This window comes from Stenella coeruleoalba, assembly GCF_951394435.1.
Source record: "Stenella coeruleoalba genome assembly, chromosome: 3".
Lineage (NCBI taxonomy): Eukaryota > Metazoa > Chordata > Mammalia > Artiodactyla > Delphinidae > Stenella > Stenella coeruleoalba.
Window position 1 is genome coordinate 33,559,942 of NC_137148.1, and position 20,613 is coordinate 33,580,554.

The window sequence follows — 20,613 nt, forward strand, 5'->3', positions numbered from 1 at the left end:
CAAAACCCTAGCAATAAATGTAACCAAAAAGTCACATTTTAAAAAATTTAAAACAAGACCAGATTGGAAGACTCAATAAATTAAATGGATGTCAATTCTCCAAAATAACAAAAAAATGGGGGGGGGGGGCATAAAAAAAAGTGAGTAAGCTCTATCTTCCAGATAGTCCAGTCCTCCAGCCAGTCACACAGGGATGTCCCTGGAGCTTGAACTGCAAGGTGCTCCATTCACACAAAGGTAGCTCAAATCCAGCAATCTGGTTTGGCTACTTTGAGAAAAAGACAAAAGTACGTCTCAAACAGTGGCAGGCCATAGAATGAAGCGTTCTGCTCCACTGCTACCCCGGAACCAAGGCATCAGCATGACAGTCTGGTCAACATTCATTCACTAAGGTGTGGTCAGGGCAACATTTGGCCACTATTTTCCTGGTAACGATAGTAATGCAGGCTGTAATTCTCCAGCTATGCAGAAATAAAAGAGCCCTCCCTGAGTCTCAGAGTGCATAAAGGGGCTAGCAGATCAGACCACCACGATAACCTTCTGTCACACCAACAATGTTGAGCTGAAGTCAACCATAGATCTCCAATCCAGCTCTCCCTATTTACAAGGAAACTGAGGTCTAGAACGGGCTTCTCCTCCCAGGTCACAAAATTATTTTAAGCCAGAACCAGAGCACTAACTCCCCCCTCCCCCCAAGTTTTGAATATGCACATCCAAAGTACTGCAATCTATTTATACAAGGGTCCCCAACGCCTGGGCCATGGACCGGTACTGGTGCATGGCCTATTAGGAACCAGACCACACAGCAGGAGGTGAGCGGCGGGTGAGCGAGTGAAGCTTCATCTGTATTTACAGCCGCTCCCCATCGCTCGCATTACTGCCTGAGCTCCACCTCCTGTCAGCATTATGGTGAGTTGTATAATTATTTCATTATATATTACAGTGTAATAATAATATAAACAAAGTGCACAATAAATGTAATGTGCTCGAATCATCCCAAAACAATCCCCCACCTCCCCGGTCCACGGAAAAATTGTCTTCCGAGAAACCAGTCCCTGGTAACAAAAAGGTTGGGGACCGCTGTATTTATAGATAAAACCAGCATTTCCCAATCTTCAGACATTCACCTGAATGATTTTGCCACACTATATATTATCTCTACTGTTATTCACTTTATATTCTCTTTGAATATACTCCTTTCTCATACATTAACTTAGCTTCATTCTAAGCAACAATATCCATTCAGTCATGAATGAGATGTGTATTTTTTCCTAACACATCAAAATAAATATGTATCTACTGAAATTACAATGTTTGTCTCTGAACTATTCCTCAGAAAAGTAAACCATCCTTTGCCATATTTGGAAAGATCTCCCACACGTGTTCCAAGGAATTCTAATCTTTATCATGTTAATAGGTATTAGTGAGGAAAGAGTGCAAGATCAATAAACCTAGGGGATGCTAACTAAAATGAAGTTAAAGAGCTTTGAATTTTTTTAATGGTTAGACACCTCAGGAACTAAAGAGGGAATATAGTGCAATATTTCCAAAATTTATCTGACCATGAAATCCTTTTTTCTAGGCAGAAACAGTATTGAAAACATGTTCTGAGCTGTATTAATTTTCAAAAGGCACCAGTTTTTCTTTTTGAGCCCATAAATTACAAAAATAGATATTGTATATAATAATTTACCTTGTATCCCTATTAGAACACTTAGAATATTTTTATGATCGGAAAAAAGAATGGGTAGAAAATCGATATTTCCTCTTGTCATTTTCAAAACGTCATTCTCTTGGGTAAAGGAAACTCACCTTGTTTATAATGAAACCGTGCAATAATATTGGCACTCTAAAAACGTATAAATCACTTCTAATAAGTCATCCAAATCTCCTACATTATTGATTGTAGTTGATAACACACAGGCTTTTTATGAAGGCTTGTTTTTGTTGCCTTGGGGACTTCTAAGTGGAACTTCAAGAGTGACAGGTCCATAACATCACACTGGTCTGCGGATGTGACCATGGGAAAATGTGTAACAGATTTACCACCTAGGCATTTTTTTTCTCTCTCTCTCTCCTGGTCCTTCCCTTCCCTTCCTTCTTCCTTTCTCTCTTTCCCACACTCCCCCTTTTCAAATACTTTGATATAAAAAACTAAAAAGTATTTTTCATCCTTAGGCATTTTTAAGTATTTTTGTTATCATGGGGAAAACATCCCGTAGCTACTAAACTAGTGCTTTAAAGCCAAAGTGTACAAATATTTCTTTTCTTGCATTTTCAAATAAAATTAAGAACTAGCACTTAAGACAAAGAAAATGCTGCAATACCTTATCTTCAGTATTCCTGTTAATGAAATTAAGCAGTCCATTAGTAAGGAAGAATGCTAATGTGTTAAGAACAAGATATTCCTTCATCCAACCATGCACCAAGTCACAGATCATGTTGAGTATATTACTCTTAAATACTTACTTTTTTCCCAACAACAAAGTCTCAATGTATTCTTCCTCTACATCTTACAGGGGTTATCAAGTTATCAAGTAAATTTTTATTCTGTAGAATGCTTTTTATGTTCTCATTCAAAAATATTTATTAACTAGAAAGTTGTGTTCTTCTAAGGTTCCTCACCAAACACTGGAGGCCAGGAAAACATTCAGAAAAATGAGTCAGCTCTTGCAAGTGTCCACATTAAACACTAATGCACTGCAACAGAATCATCCTGAGTAAGCTGAATTCTCGCGAATATCTAAGGCAGCTACAAACAGACTAAAGATTGTGTTTTCTCCTCTCTCTGGTTCTAGAGTCAATTGTGCACTGCACTGTATTCATAATAAAGAAATAGTGTTTCACTCTTTCAGTAAGGGAGATGAACAAGAGTTCAACTTGTATAAATATAATTTAAAATGTGTCTCCTACCTTATATGAGTGAGAATTTTTAAAATACACAAGCATCAAGAAAAAAAGATAAAATAGAGATAATATATAAATGTTTGATCCTTTAGGGAAATATTCCCCAAAGGGCTGTGTTATTATAGCAAACTTCTAAGCCACAGGTTTCAAATGATTCAATTGTCCAAATATTCATTTTCGTGTATGTTTAAACATTACAAAGTATCTACTAAATAAAGTTAGGTTTTAATTATTGCAATTCATCTATTTTTTAAAATCATTTACTCCCTACTTGGCTCCCAAAATTCTACTTAAAGTAATGGAAGATTTAGCTGGTTCATAGAGTTGAAAACTTAAATGTCACAGTTGGACCCAAATACAATCTGTTCCTGCCTCTTCAGTTTGTGTCCAGCTGCTCTCTGAATTGCAAATGTGGGTATTTTGCAGAAAGGCATGTATGATAATGTTAGATACATTCCAGACATTCTTGAAGTACTGTTTTTATAGGTGAATATGCCTTGCAAGACCCTCTGTCCTAGGTGAGATTTTTTTCTAGTTACCTATTTAATGATCATGATCTCTCTCTCCTGCTATATCCCTTTCATATTCTGTTGGCAAAAAGTTCGCCCTCCAAAGCAAAAATCCCAGATGAAAGATCTTCAGAGCCCTTCCATAATCACCTAGGCAAGGAGGACCTCATCAACATATCTTCAAAGTTTACAAAAACACCTTGTATTAGGGTCTCTTGGAGTCAAGTCTACACACAGCATATGCTAGGTCAAGCATGGCAAGTAAGTTTCCATCTCTTGTGCCATCACTAGTAGATTGTGGTGAGCCCTTGAAGGAAGGAATGGTGCTGTGGATTAGAAACGTCTATAATGAGAATAGAAAGACAAAAAGGGGTAGGTGATGTATCTCCCATTCCCCCCATTTGCATCTGAGTTTATGCTAATCTTTCTTGCCTATGCCCATTCCTACCCCATCTCCCATAAAAGAGATGCAGATTTTCTGACTGACTTTACATCCCCACAGAGCAGCAGGTGCAATAATGCCACTTCCCTTGTTGGTTTACCATAGGCTTATCTAAGATAAATATAAAGCGTTTAGCATAATCCCTGGCACATTGTTTATACTCCATCAATGTTTTTCTCGTGTTATTCACTCTACTCTCCACTTTATCCATTCATAGGTTCAGCTTAAGCAGGAAAACTGATTGGTTGGGTGCTTGTGAACAGAATAAGACAGAGTATAAGGAAGTATTTGATCATTTAAACTTCACAGAAGCTATTATAAATACCCTTGGTAGTTGCAGAAGTGGTAAACTACTCCACATAAAATAGAAAATTAAAATAAGTGCCGATAAGCTCCAATCAGAAATACTGTGAAGAATTTTCTACTTCCTGCTTTTTGGACCCGCTTCCTGGGCACCCAGGGATGGGTGGTGGGTAGCTGAACTAAGTATACCATCATTGCTCAGAGAAGTTTTACCTTTATCCTTTATTGAAATGTGGCGGCTTTGCCCTTTTGTGCTTTAAGGGATGGGGTGAAGTGTTAAGGAGTGGGCCCCTGGTCAGCACTGGGGAGGAAGAGATGCTGTAATTCAGTGGTCAGCAGCACACACTCTCCGCCACAGCACTTATGAGCTCTGGGGCCTTGGGAAAATTATATAACTTCTCTCGGTGTCCTTATTTGTACCATAGGGAAAATAATTCACTAAAAGCACTTTGCACATTGCCTGGCACCATGGTTAGTGCTTACTAAATGTTAGCTATTGAGGTTGTTGATTTACTGAGAAATGGAAAGAAAGGGGGAAAGAGAAGAAGGGAAGCTCTGCTTGGCATTGCTCTCTCAATCCTTTTAGACCAGTGGCCTGCTGGATTCCTGGGTTTGTGGATTCAGGGCTCAGGGACAGCTATCCTAAGAAGGGCGGGAGGCAGTTTTGCAGAGCAGAGAGAAGTTGTATAAGAAGGAAGCTCCCAAGAGAGAGCCTTAATTTGAATTATAGGAAAGCTTTTATCGTTATTATGGATGGAAGTGGGGGAAAAAGACATTAGCATTTGCCCAAGCTTAAAATGCCACTATAATTAACACATTAGTTCAGGGATCATAGGATTGATACTGGTTTTGCAAGACAAATGATTTCCTCAAACTCCTAAAAACAAAAAGAGTGTCCCACTAATCACTACAGAGCAATGTAGGGATCACCTGGACAGAACTGAACACTTCCTAATAAATAGAGCTTTTATAAAGCAGCAGAGATCTCAGGCATCTTTCTGTAAAAGTGAATGCTTGGGCAGATGTGTAAAACAGTAGAACCAATCCTCCAACCCTCCTGCACAAATCTCATCTCAGAAAAATACAGGAAAAAATGTCAACTGCAAAAGCACATTTTGTCAATATCCAAAGAGAGAAAACTAACCCTTTAAAAACAGCAAGGGAGGGCTTCCCTGGTGGCGCAGTGGTTGAGAGTCCGCCTGCCGATGCAGGGGACACGGGTTCGTGCCCCGGTCCGGGAAGATCCCACATGCCGCGGAGCAGCTGGGCCCGTGAGCCATGGCCGCTGAGCCTGCGCGTCCGGAGCCTGTGCTCCGCAACGGGAGAGGCCACAACAGTGAGAGGCCCATGTACCGCAAAAAAAAAATAAAAAAAGTAAAAAAAAAAAAGAAAAAAAAAAAAAAAAAAACAGCAAGGGAGGCACACAGCCCGGCCCGCGAGCTGAGGCGTCAGCACAGCCATGTCTCACGAGGCACTCTGATCTGAAGTGCCAGGTATGAGGCCTCTGCATGAAGCACCCTGTGAACAAGTGAAACTAGACGAAGCACAAAGAAAAAGGAAAAAAAGGCAAGCTACAAACCCTTTGAAAAAAACGCCTCTGCATCTCTAGCTCTTGCAGACGTTGGCGTCTGTAGTGGAGTATCCTACTGCAGGGGGACCTTCAAGATGCCGGAGGCGTAACACGTAGAGATCACCTTCTTCCCCACAAATACATCAAAAATACATCTACATCTGGAAAAACTCCTACAGAACACCTACTGAACACTGGCAGAAGACCTCAGACTTCCCAAAAGGCAAGAAAATCCCCACGTACCTGGGTGTGCGGCTGACAGGGTCTTGGTGCTCTGGCTTGGTGTCAGGCCCGAGCCTCTGAGGTGGGAGAGCCGAGTTCAGAACACTGGACCAGCAGATACCTCCTGGCACCATGTAATATCAATCAGTGAGAGCTCTCCCAGAGATCTCCGTCTCAATACTAAGACCCAGCTCCACCCAATGGCCAGCAAGCTCCAGTGCTGGACACACCATGCCAAACAACTAGCAAGACAGGAACACAACCCCACCCATTAGTAGAGAAGCTGCCTAAAATCATACTAAGTTCACAGACACACTAAAACACACCGCCGGACACGGTCCTTCCCAGTAGAAAAACAACTTCCAGCCCCACTCCCAAGAACACAGGCACCAGGCCCCTCCACCAGAAAGCCTGCACTACTCACTGAACCAACCTCACACACTGGGGGCAGACACGAAAAATAATGGGAGCTACAAACCTGCACCCTCAGAAAAGGAGACCCCAAACACAGTAAGTTAAACAAAATGAGAAGACACAGAAATATGCAGCAGATGGAGGAGCAAGGTAAAAACCTACCAGACCAAACAGATGAAGAAAAAAATAGGCAGTCTACCTGAAAAAGAATTCAGAGTAATGATAGTAGAGATGATCCAAAATCTTGGAAATAGAATGGAAAAAATACAAGACACGTTTAACAAAGATCTAGAAGAACTAAAGAGCAAACAATGATGAACACAATAAATGAAATTAAAAATACTCTAGAAGGAATGAATAGCAGAATACCTGAGGCAGAAGAACGGATAAATGACCTGCAAGATTAAATAGTGGAACTAACTACCACAGAGCAGAATAAAGAAAAAAGAATGAAAAGACTTGAGGACGGTCTCAGAGACCTCTGGGACAACATTAAACACACCAACATTCACATTATAGGTGTCCCAGAAGAAGAAGAGAAAAAGAAAGGGTCTGAGAAAATATTTGAAGAGATTATAGTTGAAAACTTCCCTAACATGGGAAAGGAAATAGTCAATCAAGTTGAGGAAGCGAAGAGAGTCCCATACAGGATAAATCCAAGAAGAAACACACCAAGATACATATTAACAAACTATCAAAATTTAAATACAAAGAAAAAATATTAAAGGCAGCAAGGGAAAAGCAACAAATAACATACAAGGGAATCCCCATAAGATTAACAGCTGATCTTTCAGCAGAAACTCTGCAAGCCAAAAGGGAATGGAAGGACATATTTAGAGTGATGAAAGGGAAAAACCTACAACCAAGATTACTCTACCCAGCAAGGATCTCATTCTGATACGATGGAGAAACTAAAACCTTTACAGACAATCAGAAGTTAAGAGAATTCAGCACCACCAAACCAGCTTTAAAACAAATGCTAAAGGAACTTCTCTAGGCAGGAAACACAAGAGAAGGAAAAGACCTACAATAACAAACCCAAAACAATTAAGAAAATGGTAATAGGAACATACATATCAATAATTACTTTAAATGTAAATGGATTAAACGCTCCAACCAAAAGACATAGACTGGCTGAAGGGATGCAAAAACAAGACACATACAAATGCAGTCTAAAAGAGACCCACTTCAGACCTAGGAACACATACAGACTGAAAGTGAGGGCATGGAAAAAGATTTTCCATGCAAATGGAAATCAAAATAAAGCTGGAGTAGCAATTCTCATATCAGACAAAATAGTCTTTAAAATAAAGACTATAATAAGAAACAAAGAAGGACACTACATAATGATAAAGGGATCAATCCAAGAGGAAGATATAACAATTTATATCAAGGGTAAACATTTATGCACCCAACATAGGAGCACTTCAGTACATAAGGCAAATGCTAACAGCCATAAAGGGGGAAATCGACAGTAACATAATCATAGTAGGGGACTTTAGCACCCCACTGTCACCAATGGACAGATCATCCAAAATGAAAATAAATAAGGAAATACAAGCTTTTTTTTTTTTTTTTTCCTGCGGTACGCGGGCCTCTCACTGCTGTGGCCTCTCCCGTTGCGGATCACAGGCTCCGGACGCGCAGGCTCAGCAGCCATGGCTCATGGGCCCAGCCACTCCGCGGCATGTGGGATCTTCCCGGACTGGGGCACGAAGCCATGTACCCTGCATCGGCAGGTGGACTCTCAACCACTGCGCCACCAGGGAAGCCCAGGAAACACAAGCTTTAAATGACACATTAGACAAGATGGATTTAACTGATATTTACAGGACATTCCATTCAAAACCAACAGAATACACTTTCTTCTCAAGTGCTCATGGAACATTCTTCAGCGCAGATCATATCTTGGGCAGATTATATCTTGGGTCACAAATCAAGCCTTGGTAAATTTAAGAAGATTGAAATCGTATCAAGTATCTTTTCTGACCACAATGCTATGAGACTAGATATCAATTACAGGAAAAAGTCTGTAAAAAATACAAACACATGGAGGCTAAACAATACACTACTAAATAGCCAAGAGATCACTAAAGAAATCAAAGAGGAAATCAAAAAATACCTAGAAACAAATGACAATGAAAACGTGGCAACCAAAACCTATGGGATGCAGCAAAAGCAGTTCTAAGAGGGAAGTTTACAGCAATACAATCCTACCTCAAGAAACAAGAAACATCTCAAATAAACAATCTAACCTTACACCTAAAGCAATTAGAGAAAGAAGAACAAAAAACCCTCAAAGTTAGCAGAAGGAAAGAAATCATAAAGATCACATCAGAAATAAATGAAAAAGAAATGAAGAAAACAATAGCAAAGATCAGTAAAAGTAAAATCTGGTTCTTTGAGAAGATAAACAAAATTGATAAACCATTAGCCAGACTCATCAAGAAGAAAAGGGAGAAGACTCAAATCGACAAAATTGGAAATGAAAAAGGAGAAGTGACAACTGACACTACAGTAATACAAAGGATCATGAGAGATTACTATAAGCAGCTATATGCCAATAAAATGGACAACCTGGAAGAAATGGACAAATTCTTAGAAAAACACGACCTTCTGAGACTGAATCAGGAAGAAATAGAAAATATAAACAGACCAATCACAAGCACTTAAATTGAAACTCTGATTAAAAATCTTCTAGCAAACAAAATCCCAGGATCAGATGGATTCACAGATGATTTCTATCAACCATTTAGAGAAGAGCTAACGCCTATCCTTCTGAAACTCTTCCAAAAAAATTGCAGAGGAAGGAACACTCCCAAACTCATTCTACGAGGCCACTATCATCCTGATACCAAAACCAAAGATGTCAAAAAAAAGAAAACTACAGGCCCATATCACTGACGAACACAGATGTAAAAATACTCAACAAAATACTAGCAAACAAAATCCAACAGCACATTAAAAGGATCATACACCATGATCAAGTGGGGTTTATCCCAGGAATGCAAGGATTCTTCAATATATGCAAATCAATCAATGTGACAAACCATATTAACAAACTGAAGGAGAAAAAACATGATCATTTCAATAGATGCAGAAAAAGCTTTTGATAAAATTCAACACCCACTTATGATGAAAAGAAATTAGACACAGACGGAATTTACCTCAACATCATAAAGGCCATATATGACAAACCCACAGCCAACATCATTTTCAGTGGGGAAAAACTGAAACCATTTCCTCTAAGATCAGGAAAAAGACAAGGTTGCCCACTCCCACCACTATTATTCAAGATAGTTTTGGAAGTTTTAGCCACAGTAATCAGAGAAGAAAAAGAAATAAAAGGAATCCAAGTCAGAAAAGAAGAAGTAAAACTATCACTGTTTGCAGATGACATGATACTATACATAGAGAATCCTAAAGATGCTACCAGAAAACTACTAGAGCTAATCAATGAATTTGGTAAAGTAGCTGGTACAAAATTAATGCACAGAAATCTTTTGCATTCCTATATACTAACGACGAAAAATCTGAAAGAGAAATTAAGGAAACACGCCCACTTACCACTGCAACAAAAAGAATAAAATACCTAGGAATAAACCTACCTAAGGAGACAAAACACCTGTATGCAGAAAACTATAAGACAATGATGAAAGAAATTAAAGATGATACAAACAGATGGAGAGATATACCATGTTCTTGGATTGGAAGAATCAACATCGTGAAAATGACTATACTAACCAAAGCAAGCTACGGATTCAATGCAATCCTTATCAAACTACCAATGGCATTTTTTACAGATCTAGAACAAAAAAAATTCACAATTTGTATGGAAACACAAAAGACCCCGAATAGCCCAAGCAATCTTGAGAAAGAAAAATGGATCTGGAGGAATCAGGCTCCTGGACTTCAGACTATACTACAAAGCTACAGTAATCAAGACAGTATGATAATGGCACAGAAACAGAGATCAATGGAACAGGATAGAAAGCCCAGAGATAAACCCTTGTACATATGGTCACCTTACCTTTGAGAAAGGAGGCAAGAATATACAATGGAGAAAAGACAGCCTCTTCAATAAGTGGTGCTGGGAAAACTGGACAGCTACATGTAAAAGAATGAAATTAGAGCACTCTCTAACACCATACACAAAAATAAACTCAAAATGGATTAAAGGCCTAAATGTAAGACCAGACACTGTAAAACTCTTAGTGGAAAACAGGCAGAACACTCTATGACATATACCACAGCAACATCCTATTTGACCCACCTCCTAGAGAAAGGGAAATAGAAACAAATATGAACAAATGGGACCTAATGAAACTTAAAAGCTTTTGCACAGCAAAGGTAACCATAAACAAGACAAAAAGACAACCCTCAGAATGGGAGAAAATATTTGCAAATGAAGCAACTGACAAAGGATTAATCTCCAAAATATACAAGCAGCTCATGCAGCTCAATATCAAAAATACAAACAACCCATTCCAAAAATGGGCAGAAGACCTAGACATTTCTCCAAAGAAGATATACAGATTGCCAACAAACACATGAAAGGATGCTCAACATCACTAATCATTAGAGAAATGCAAATCAGAACTACAATGAGGTATCACCTCACACTGGTCAGAATGGCCATCATCAAAAAATCTACAAACAATAAATGCTGGAAGGGTGTGGAGAAAAGGGAACCCTCCTGCACTGTTGGTGGGAATGTAAATTGATACAGCCACTATGGAGAATGGTTTGGAGGTTCCTTAAAAAACTAAAAATAGAACTACCATATGACCTAGCAATCCCACTATGGGCATACACCCTGAGAAAACCATAATTCAAAAAGAGACATGTACCACAATGTTCATTGCAGCACTATTTACAATAGTCAGGACATGGAAGCAACCTAAGTGTCCATTGACAGATGAATGGATAAAGAAGATGTGGCACATATATACAAGGAATATTATTCAGCCATAAAAAGAAACGAAATTGAACTATTTGTAGATGAGTGGACATAGAGTCTGTCATACAGAGTGAAGTGAGGAAGAGAAAAACAAATACCATATGCTAACACATATTTATGGAATCTAAAAAAAAAAGGGTTCTGATGAACCTAGGGACAGGACAGGAATAAAGACGCAGACGTAGAGAATGGACTTGTGGACACGGTAAGGGGGAAGGGTAAGCTGGGACGAAGTGAGAGAGTAGCATTGACATATATACACTACCAAATGTAAAATAGATAGCTAGTGGGAAGCAGCTGCATGGCACAGGAGAGCAGCTCGGTGCTTTGTGACCACCTAGAGGAGTGGGATAGGGAGGGTGGCAGGGAGACGCAAGAGGGAGGGGATATAGGGATATATGTATAAATATAGCTGATTCACTTTGTTATACAGCAGAAACTAACACAACGTTGTAAAGCAATTATACTCCAATAAAGATGTTAAAAAAAAATAGCAAGAGAAAATTTTTAATAAATAGAATGTACTGAATTTTTTTAACTGTATTTTTTAGTCTTTCCTAAGGCCAGTCCTTGGCGAGGGTTAAAATATTTGATTTGGGGTTTAAAGCTGACTGGTCTGTCATCTGGGCCAAAAAGAGAGACCTTTGGACTTGCTTTGATAATCACGGACTTACGAACACTTCATAAAATGGGCACTTCTAGCACCACACCTTCAAGTCCAAGTGACTGTGCAACATATAAGAACCTAAAGGAGTCTGTAAACAGGATCTCCAAAATTATGTGAGTCCAGGCAAAACCTCACCTAGAGGATGGCCTCTTCCTCAAGAGGAAGATATATTTTATTTCTATTCCTTTGTGGCATTTTTTTTTAATGTTCAATTTGGAAAACAAAATTTTAAATGGGATGCCAGCCAGGAAAAGGAAAACAAAACTAAATAATACTTTTTCTTTTGACAGTTTGTTTGGCTATAAGAAAAAGTTTAATCCATAGGTAGAACACTCAGTAAGAAGTGACTGCTATGAAAGCTTAAATTCAATTTATATAGTTTAGAGTGAATTACACTTCAGACAATTTAGACTGTCAGCGGATCTTTTAAAATCCCTGCAGCATTAGTGTAATAGGATCAGAGATGAAGACAAATCATTAACACAACAGGACAGTTTTGAGAAGTGTATGCTGTTCTTTCAGCTACTAAAATTTCACAAAATTTTTACTTCTTAGCAACTGACACTTTTACACTAATTCGCAATTGAGAGAAAAAGAATTCGTATTCAATTCTCAGTGCTCACATTCAATATCTTCAAAATGTACTTGCTTTTTCAACTTAAGTGTCCAACGATAGATGAACAGATAAAAGATGTGCGATATATATATGCATATACACACACACACACACAAAATGGAATATTACTCAGCAATAACAAAAATGAAATATTGCCATTTGTGACAATCAAAATGGATCTAGAGGGTATTACGCTAAATGAAATAAATCAGAAAGAAAGAAAGAGAAAAGCGAAGTATGATCTCGTTTATATATGGAATCTAAAAAGCAAAACAAACAAACAAACAAAACAAACACAGACTCAGAGAGAGAGAGAACAAATGGATGGTTGCCAGAGGGGACGGGAGTGGTGGGGAGAAATAGGTGAAGAGGATTATGAAATACAAACCTCCAGTTAGAAAACAAATAAGCCACAGGATGTAATATACAGCATAAGGAATATGGTCAATAATATTGTAATAACTCTGTATGGAGACAGATGGTTAATATGTCTGTCATCATTTCATAATGTATGCAAATGTCAAATCACTGTTGTATACCTGAAACTAACATAAAATTGTATGTCAACTATACTTCAATTTTCAAAAATGTACTTGCTTTTCTTCTGTTACATTAAATGAATGAATCTTACTGCAGAAATGTCTTAGGCAAATTTTATAGCTCTTTTAATATATAATCTATTATTTCATAGGAAGATACACAAAACAACTTGACATCAGAAAGTCATATTAAAAAAATTGCTGCTGGGCTTGCCTGGTGGTGCAGTGGTTAAGAATTTGCCTGCCAATGCAGAGGACATGGGTTCGAACCCTGGTCCAGGAAGATCCCGCATGCTGCGGAGCTACCGAGCCTGTGCTCTACAGCGCACGAGCCACAACTACTGAGCCCACGAGCCACAACTACTGAAGCCCATGCACCTAGAGCCCGTGCTCCACAAGACAAGTCACTGCAATGAGAAGCCCACGCACCACAACGAAGAGTAGCCCCCGCTCACCATAACTAGAGAAAGCCCGCACGCAGCAACGAAGACCCAATGCAGCCATAAATAAATAAATTTATTTTTAAAATTGCTGTTTATACAATCAAATCTCATTTCTTGTTAGATCAAGCACTGTAGCTTTTTGTTTTCCTATAAAACGAACAGCCTTATTCATTGAATGTGACTTTCATACCTTTAGGCCTTCTTAAACTACAGCAAAGTTTTAATTATACTTTTAGTTTCCTTTGTGACCAATACTTACTAACCTGAAATGCAAGGAGCAGGCCAGGCCTGAGACTAATTTTGGCTTGAACTTCAACAGACAGTGAAGTTGGTATTATCCTCAGAAAGCAATCCTGCTTCATTTCTCCTCCCACCTCGCCCTCCCCAGTTAAGAGCTTTGAACCTCTGTTTCAGGAGTTCACAGTCAAGTAGCAGATTCTCTCTGGTCATAGCCTCCTCTTTTCAAACTTTGATGATTTCCTTTACTTCAATGCACCTCACTCGGGTTATTCAGCTCCTAATTTCTTTAAGATCTGTTGTCTGAATTCTCAGAAACCTTCTCTGTTCTAGATATTGGCCTGTAGGACGCACACCTGTCTTCTCTGAGGCATCAGACAGAGTGGATGTGAAGCTCTGAGCCAGAATACGCTTAAAGCTTCCTGTACTTGGAATGGAAGATAACCTGTTGTTACCCAGAGAGCCATTTTGGAGGGAAACAAACAATACCCTGGTTAGGAGATACAACCTCTTCAGAATGGCCATTCCTGCTCTCAAATCTAAATGAAGGCTGTCCTTTCTTTTCTTTCATAGCATTGATCCCAAGTTGTAAATATCAAAGTGTGTGTGCTTATTTGAATGTCTGTTTTCCTTTCTGGACAGTAAGCTTTCCCCCATTACACAGTAAGCTTTCCCCCATTACACAGTAAGCTGTGTGAGGGCAGGAACTGTTTATTTTGTTCAGAGGATGCACTCAGAGGTTAACCCAGCCTTTTACACAAGTACTTGTTGAATGGATGAATGAATGGCAGATTGAAAGGAAGAAATGTCTGTGGCTGGTCAATTCAAGCACAATGAGTACACCAGGTAAAGTACCTTGCTCAGGGAAGAATGAAAACATGTTTTTCCATGTTCTGGGTCAACTGGAGAGATCTGTGTCTGAGGATGCATGCAGGGATGTGTTCATTGGTGGGATGAGGGCAGCAACTTCTGTGTATGTCTCTTTAGGTTGGATGCGTATCTATATGCATATAGGTACTGGAAGTGAAGAGACTGCTGTGAGACCAGATGCAGAGTGAAATGTGTATGGATGACAAAGGTCAAGAGGGTACGTTCTGAACACTCACTCTACTCTGGATGTGCCACGCATTGTGCTAGGGCACTAGCAGTAACACGAACCCGCGTCCCCTGCATCGGCCGGCGGACTCTCAACCACTGCGCCATCAGGGAAGCCCCTATATTACTTTGAAAGAACTTATTTTTGCCTGGGCCTAGCCCCAAATATCAAAAGACTAGTTGTGTATATAATCACAAAAAGAGAATTAAGGTACTAATTCAGATAATTTAGGCAATCTCCTTCCCTTCCCTTGATGAAAAGGAAAGAATTACTTTCAAAGAGATGATTTTTTTTTTTTTTTTTTTTTTTTTGCGGTACGCAGGCCTCTCACTGTCATGGCCTCTCCCATTGCGGAGCACAGGCTCCAGACGTGCAGGCTCAGCGGCCATGGCTCACGGGCCCAGCCGCTCCGCGGCATGTGGGATCTTCCCGAACCGGGGCACGAACCCACGTCCCCTACATCGGCAGGCGGACTCTCAACCACTGGGCCACCAGGGAAGCCCCCAAAGAGATGATTTTTATTGCCTACTTATATTGATTAACTTAATTAGATAATTTCTCAAGGGTATATACCTAATATTGGCTGTAATCACAGTCTAGCTATTGAGGTGATATTAGTGAATATTACCCAGACACAGAATTCATCTGGTTTTCTTCCAAAATAAGTTTCCAATTTTTAAATTTTGAGATGTTTATAAGAAGAATTGAAGCACATTTATTTGGGAGAAATGAATGCAAACCCGCCTGGAAGCAGGGAGCCAATGTGGGGACCTTGCAGAGGGGAGGAGGACCAGGAGGGGAACATTTCCAGTAAAAAATGGAAAGAAAAAGAACAAGCATCTTTGTGAGGAAAGAAGCTGTTCTTCGACAGGCATAAGGACTCAGCTTGTCCTACCAGATACTATCTATAGCTATGGGGTCCCTTGACCCGGCATCAGCTTATCCAGGGTACCACTGGGACCCTGTCCTGCAAAAACTGCTAGTGCCGGGCTTCCCTGGTGGCGCAGTGGTTGAGAGTCCGCCGGCCGATGCAGGGGACACGTGTTCGTGCCCCGGTCTGGGAAGATCCCACATGCCGTGGAGCGGCTGGGCCCGTGAGCCATGGCCGCTGAGCCTGCGCGTCCGGAGCCTGTGCTCTGCAACGGGAGAGGCCACGACAATGAGAGGCCCGCGTACCACAAAAAAAAAAAAAAAAAAAAAAAAAGTAATATATACTCAACTTATTATTATGCCCTCTAAACATTTTATGCACAACAACTAATCATATAATCATTAGAAATAAACTTGGGCAACATAACTGTACGTAATAATAGTAACTATTGTTTTTAATATGTGCCAGATATTTTGTTTGTATGGATTACTATATTACTTAAACTGCAAAGGAACCAACTTAGTAAAAACTCCTTTTTGCTAAGGCTTAGGCAACTTAACTTACCTACTATGACCTTGAAGCCAGACTTTCTTTATCCCAAGGCCAATGATATTGAGGGGGAGAAAAAGAACACAAAGAGTCATATGGCTGGAGTTCCAGTTTGGGCTAAGAAATATAGAGGTTAGGGATAGAGGTTTGGGGATCAGACAGACCTAGATTAAAATCTTTGCCATTTATCACTACTGTGATCTGTAATTTACTCAACCTCTCTGTGCTGTGTGGGGTTATTATTCGCAAGCAATAGAAACTGAGTATGGTCAATTTAAGCAGGAAAATAATTTATTGGAAAACAATCAGTCACACGAGGAGTCAACAGGACGGCTGGCAGCAGCAAACTCAGTCAAGGTCACGCCTAACCAAGATGGTAAGGATGCCTCAACCAGCAGCCACTTACACTGTGGGACCCTTCACACCACCATCCCCAGATGCTGTGTAGTCTTTTAAGAAAGACTCCACATTCCTTAACCAAATATCAGTTTGCTCATCTGTAAACTGGGCCTACTAAGTGTAGTACCCCCCTCATGGGTTTCTTGTGAGCATTAAATGATATATGCATAAATCATTCAGCACAGTGCCTCACTGACTAAGCACTGGGTAAATTTCAGCTGGCCTCACTAATTTTTGTGCCTTTGAGTAAGTCACATAGCTTTTCTGTGCCCACAAGCTCATTACTGAAGACAGATGATTCCAATTATACTGTATTAGTCAGTATAAGCTAACTGCCCAAACAATCGGTCCCTCAAATCTCACTGGATTATTTCTCTTGCACTTCATTGTCCACTGAAGGTCGCTGGGATTGGAATGAGGTCCCTACTCCATGCAGGCATTCAGAGACCCGGTCAACTTCTATCTAGTGGTTCTGCCATACACCAGGGCCTTGCATCTTGTTGGCAGAAAAGGGAAGACAGAGAGCACAGAGGATCAGGGTCTTTTAGGGACCAGGCTTGGAAGTGGCACACATCACATCCTCCCGTTTTCCACTGGCCAGAATACAGTCACACGGGCTTTACCTGACCACAAGAAGTCTGGGGCACACCGTCCAGCTATGTGTTAAAGCAGAAATGCAAACAGCATTTGGTGAAACATGAGTCTCCATCACACCTACCTAACATCCTCGGGGGTTGCTAATAAGAACACATGCGAGTGCAACTGGGAAAGCTCTGTGGAAAGCAGCCAACAAGCTACAGATGACGCTGGTGTTGATGATTAAACCAGGGAGTCCCTGTGTTATTTTCTGAAGTGCTAAAAAATACAGCAATTCCGGGGGTGTGAGAAGAAACTAAAATATAATCAGAATGTCCATCTTCCTGTAGAAGAGATGCCTGGACTCATAAGGCTTTATCTCTCCACCTGTATCTTCAAAAATGAGGAACACTAGGTAAGTAATCTCCTTTCTTTGTCCATTAGTCCAGTTCACAATGGGAATGCAGTGGAAATATTTGTTTGGAGAAAAAACAGGGGAAGAATAAAAGGGTAGAAAGCCATGCCGTTGAGGAGTGTTAACTGTCGGAGAAGAAGGCAGCCTGAGGCTGTCACTTGGTGGCCACCAGCCTCCACAGCAGTAATTTATCCCCACATGAAGACGCTGGGGAGTTAATCACAGTACTGACACATGTAACAGCTCCAAGCACTAGACTCAGCACAAAATTTACGCTTATAAAATGAAAATAATTAGGTGCATATTTGAAATGCACCACTAAAAAGGGAGGGCAGTCCTTAGGACCACAACCACAACCGTGGACCTCTTTTCATGGCCAAGGTCAGGTTAATGCCATGCTTCTAATTTACTGAACCAACTGGGTGAGGGTGTAGAAGGCAGATGTATCCAAAGGCACTGTGTTATTTGTACCAGACAGATGCTTTTTTCACTGTTTTGAATATCCGTAATGGCCTGTCCAGAATGACAGAGAGCAAACACAGTTTGCACAGGCTCTGCTACGTGAATGTTAGCGCTTTAGAAACGCTCTAAGATGTGGCCAACTTCGGCTTAGTAGGGGATCCAGGCCAGATCTGATTCATCCTGCTGCCTTCCTTCCAGGAATTAGCCCCTTTGTTGCCCATTCCTTTGACCCAAGGAAGATTCAACCAAAGGGAACATGGTTGGTACCCTGCAAGCAGACTGTGCTTTTAAACGAGCTCCCCTCTTATGGTATTTACTTAAAAGAGTAGTCAAGTAATTAGCTAGCAGAGCGCAATCAAACTGATCAGTCAGGCCATTCTTAGACTAGTGCAAACCTTCAGAGAGGATTTAATGACAGTTCTAAAGAACTGAACTAGGGGCTTCCAGTGCAGAGAAATAGGGACTGAGGCAGCAATGCAAGGGAGGATAGCAAACAGTGCTTAGAAAAAAAATCTTTTCATTAAAATATACAAACAGTGAAAAGAATTGTCCACATAATCAAGGCGATTCTTCATTTCCTTGTGCAATGTAGATTCCTGGCAGAGTGTGAGGGAAACTGAACTACACTGTCTCAGCTTTTCAAGTTAAGAAAATAAAATAATTATTTGTTTCCCAAATCTTCAACTTCTACTTCTGAAGGCTAAACTTAAGTTTTAAGAATCATGCACCAAAAGAAGTTACAGGTAAACCTACATTTTTTTAGTCTTGTATTCTGGATTCTTATTTATTTTCATTTTCCTAAGCTACTGTGGAAATAAAATGTAAAGGACTAGTAAGAAACACAGCTCTGTTGATTACAAGCCCAGTTTATCAACGACACGCTAACACCTGTGTGCCTCAATTTTAACAACAGTGTGCCTCAATTTTTACATTTAATATACTTTTCATCGTGAAAAGTTGACAAGTACTAATCCTAATTGTTCTCCATTTTAGGAACTTCAAGTGGAAAGAGAACTGGAAAAAAATTTTTATTAGCAGAAAGTGATTGATTATAAGTGGAACTTCCCACTTCGTCTTCATATTGTGACTGACAACCACCTGACAGGGTAATAGTGATACAATGTGGTCAGAGAAGACTGGGGGTTAGAAGGTGCAGTTTCCTTTTTCTAGTGTTGATTTGATTTCAGTGCTGACACAATCCTAGAGCTTACTACCCATGGGAAGCACAGACAACAGGAGTGGTTATAGTGATGATTAAGACTCCGAGAAACTGACAAATAGCCCTCAATTATTTTATACTGGGTAACAAATGTGTTTTTCTTTCTGAATCCCTGATATTCATGAGGAAACAATACAAACAACAGAATGATGTATCAATGTATCCACATGGTGCCTTACACAAAATGTGTAAATACAATTCTAATATGTCCTGTAATTAGTTGAAATCTGAAATGCCCTCTTTTGTTTCTCCTATTATTTGTTACTGTGTCATTTGAGAATAACTGGAGAACCAGATAAATTCTTAGGTTTGTTCATTCATGAAATAATATTTAAGGCATAAGTACCTGCTCATCGTAAGAAGAATCAAGTTATTTACCTACCCTGTGAGGAGATGCAATATGTTAAAATGCATGTATACAACCCCTGGAAAGAGGTTTTCTTAGGAACTGAAATTGTGAAGGCTCACACAATCTCACTTCATGGTTTAAAAAAAAAAAATGGTGAAGCAGTTATAATTATGCCATAAAGTTTTACAACCACTTTTTTTAGTTTTCAGTTCTTACTTCAGGAGGTAGAATAGAAAGAAGTGAATAACGCGTCGTCAAAAAGACTGTTCCCATCACAGAAGAAATTATAGTGTAATTCAAAGTAAAAAGGTAGAGCAATTGGGCTTTTCCAAGAGTTGACCAGGGTTAGAGTTGATTCCTTTACTTTCAAATCCCAGTCTCACTCTGCATCAGCCTTTCCAAGGATTCGTGGTGAAGGTATCTAAACACGAACGTAACAGGGCCAAGACACGAAGCTCAGTCTAACCATTGTCGCCAGGCGGAGAAGTTCCCCGGAGGAGGAGAAAGCCCTCCGCGGTTAGACAGGCAGCCCTTCCCCCTCACTACCCCTCCCCTGGGGGACCGCGCGCCACCTCTCCGCAGCCGCAGGGCTCTGCCACCTGCGCCGGGAGCGGTTGCTGTCCCGGCTCCTAATTTTTGCCTGGGACTGCCCTACCGAGAGCAGCCCACGGCCTGGGCCAACGAACTTCTTTCATGGTGAGAAGATGGATTCTTCGTTGTTTCCCCGCCCATGCCTGGCGCCCACCCGCCCATCCACCCACCACAACCGTCGCGCGCACCCTACTGCTGACCCGGGGTCACGCGCGCACACACCCTATTTCTCCTCCCCGGGCCACGCGCGCACGCGC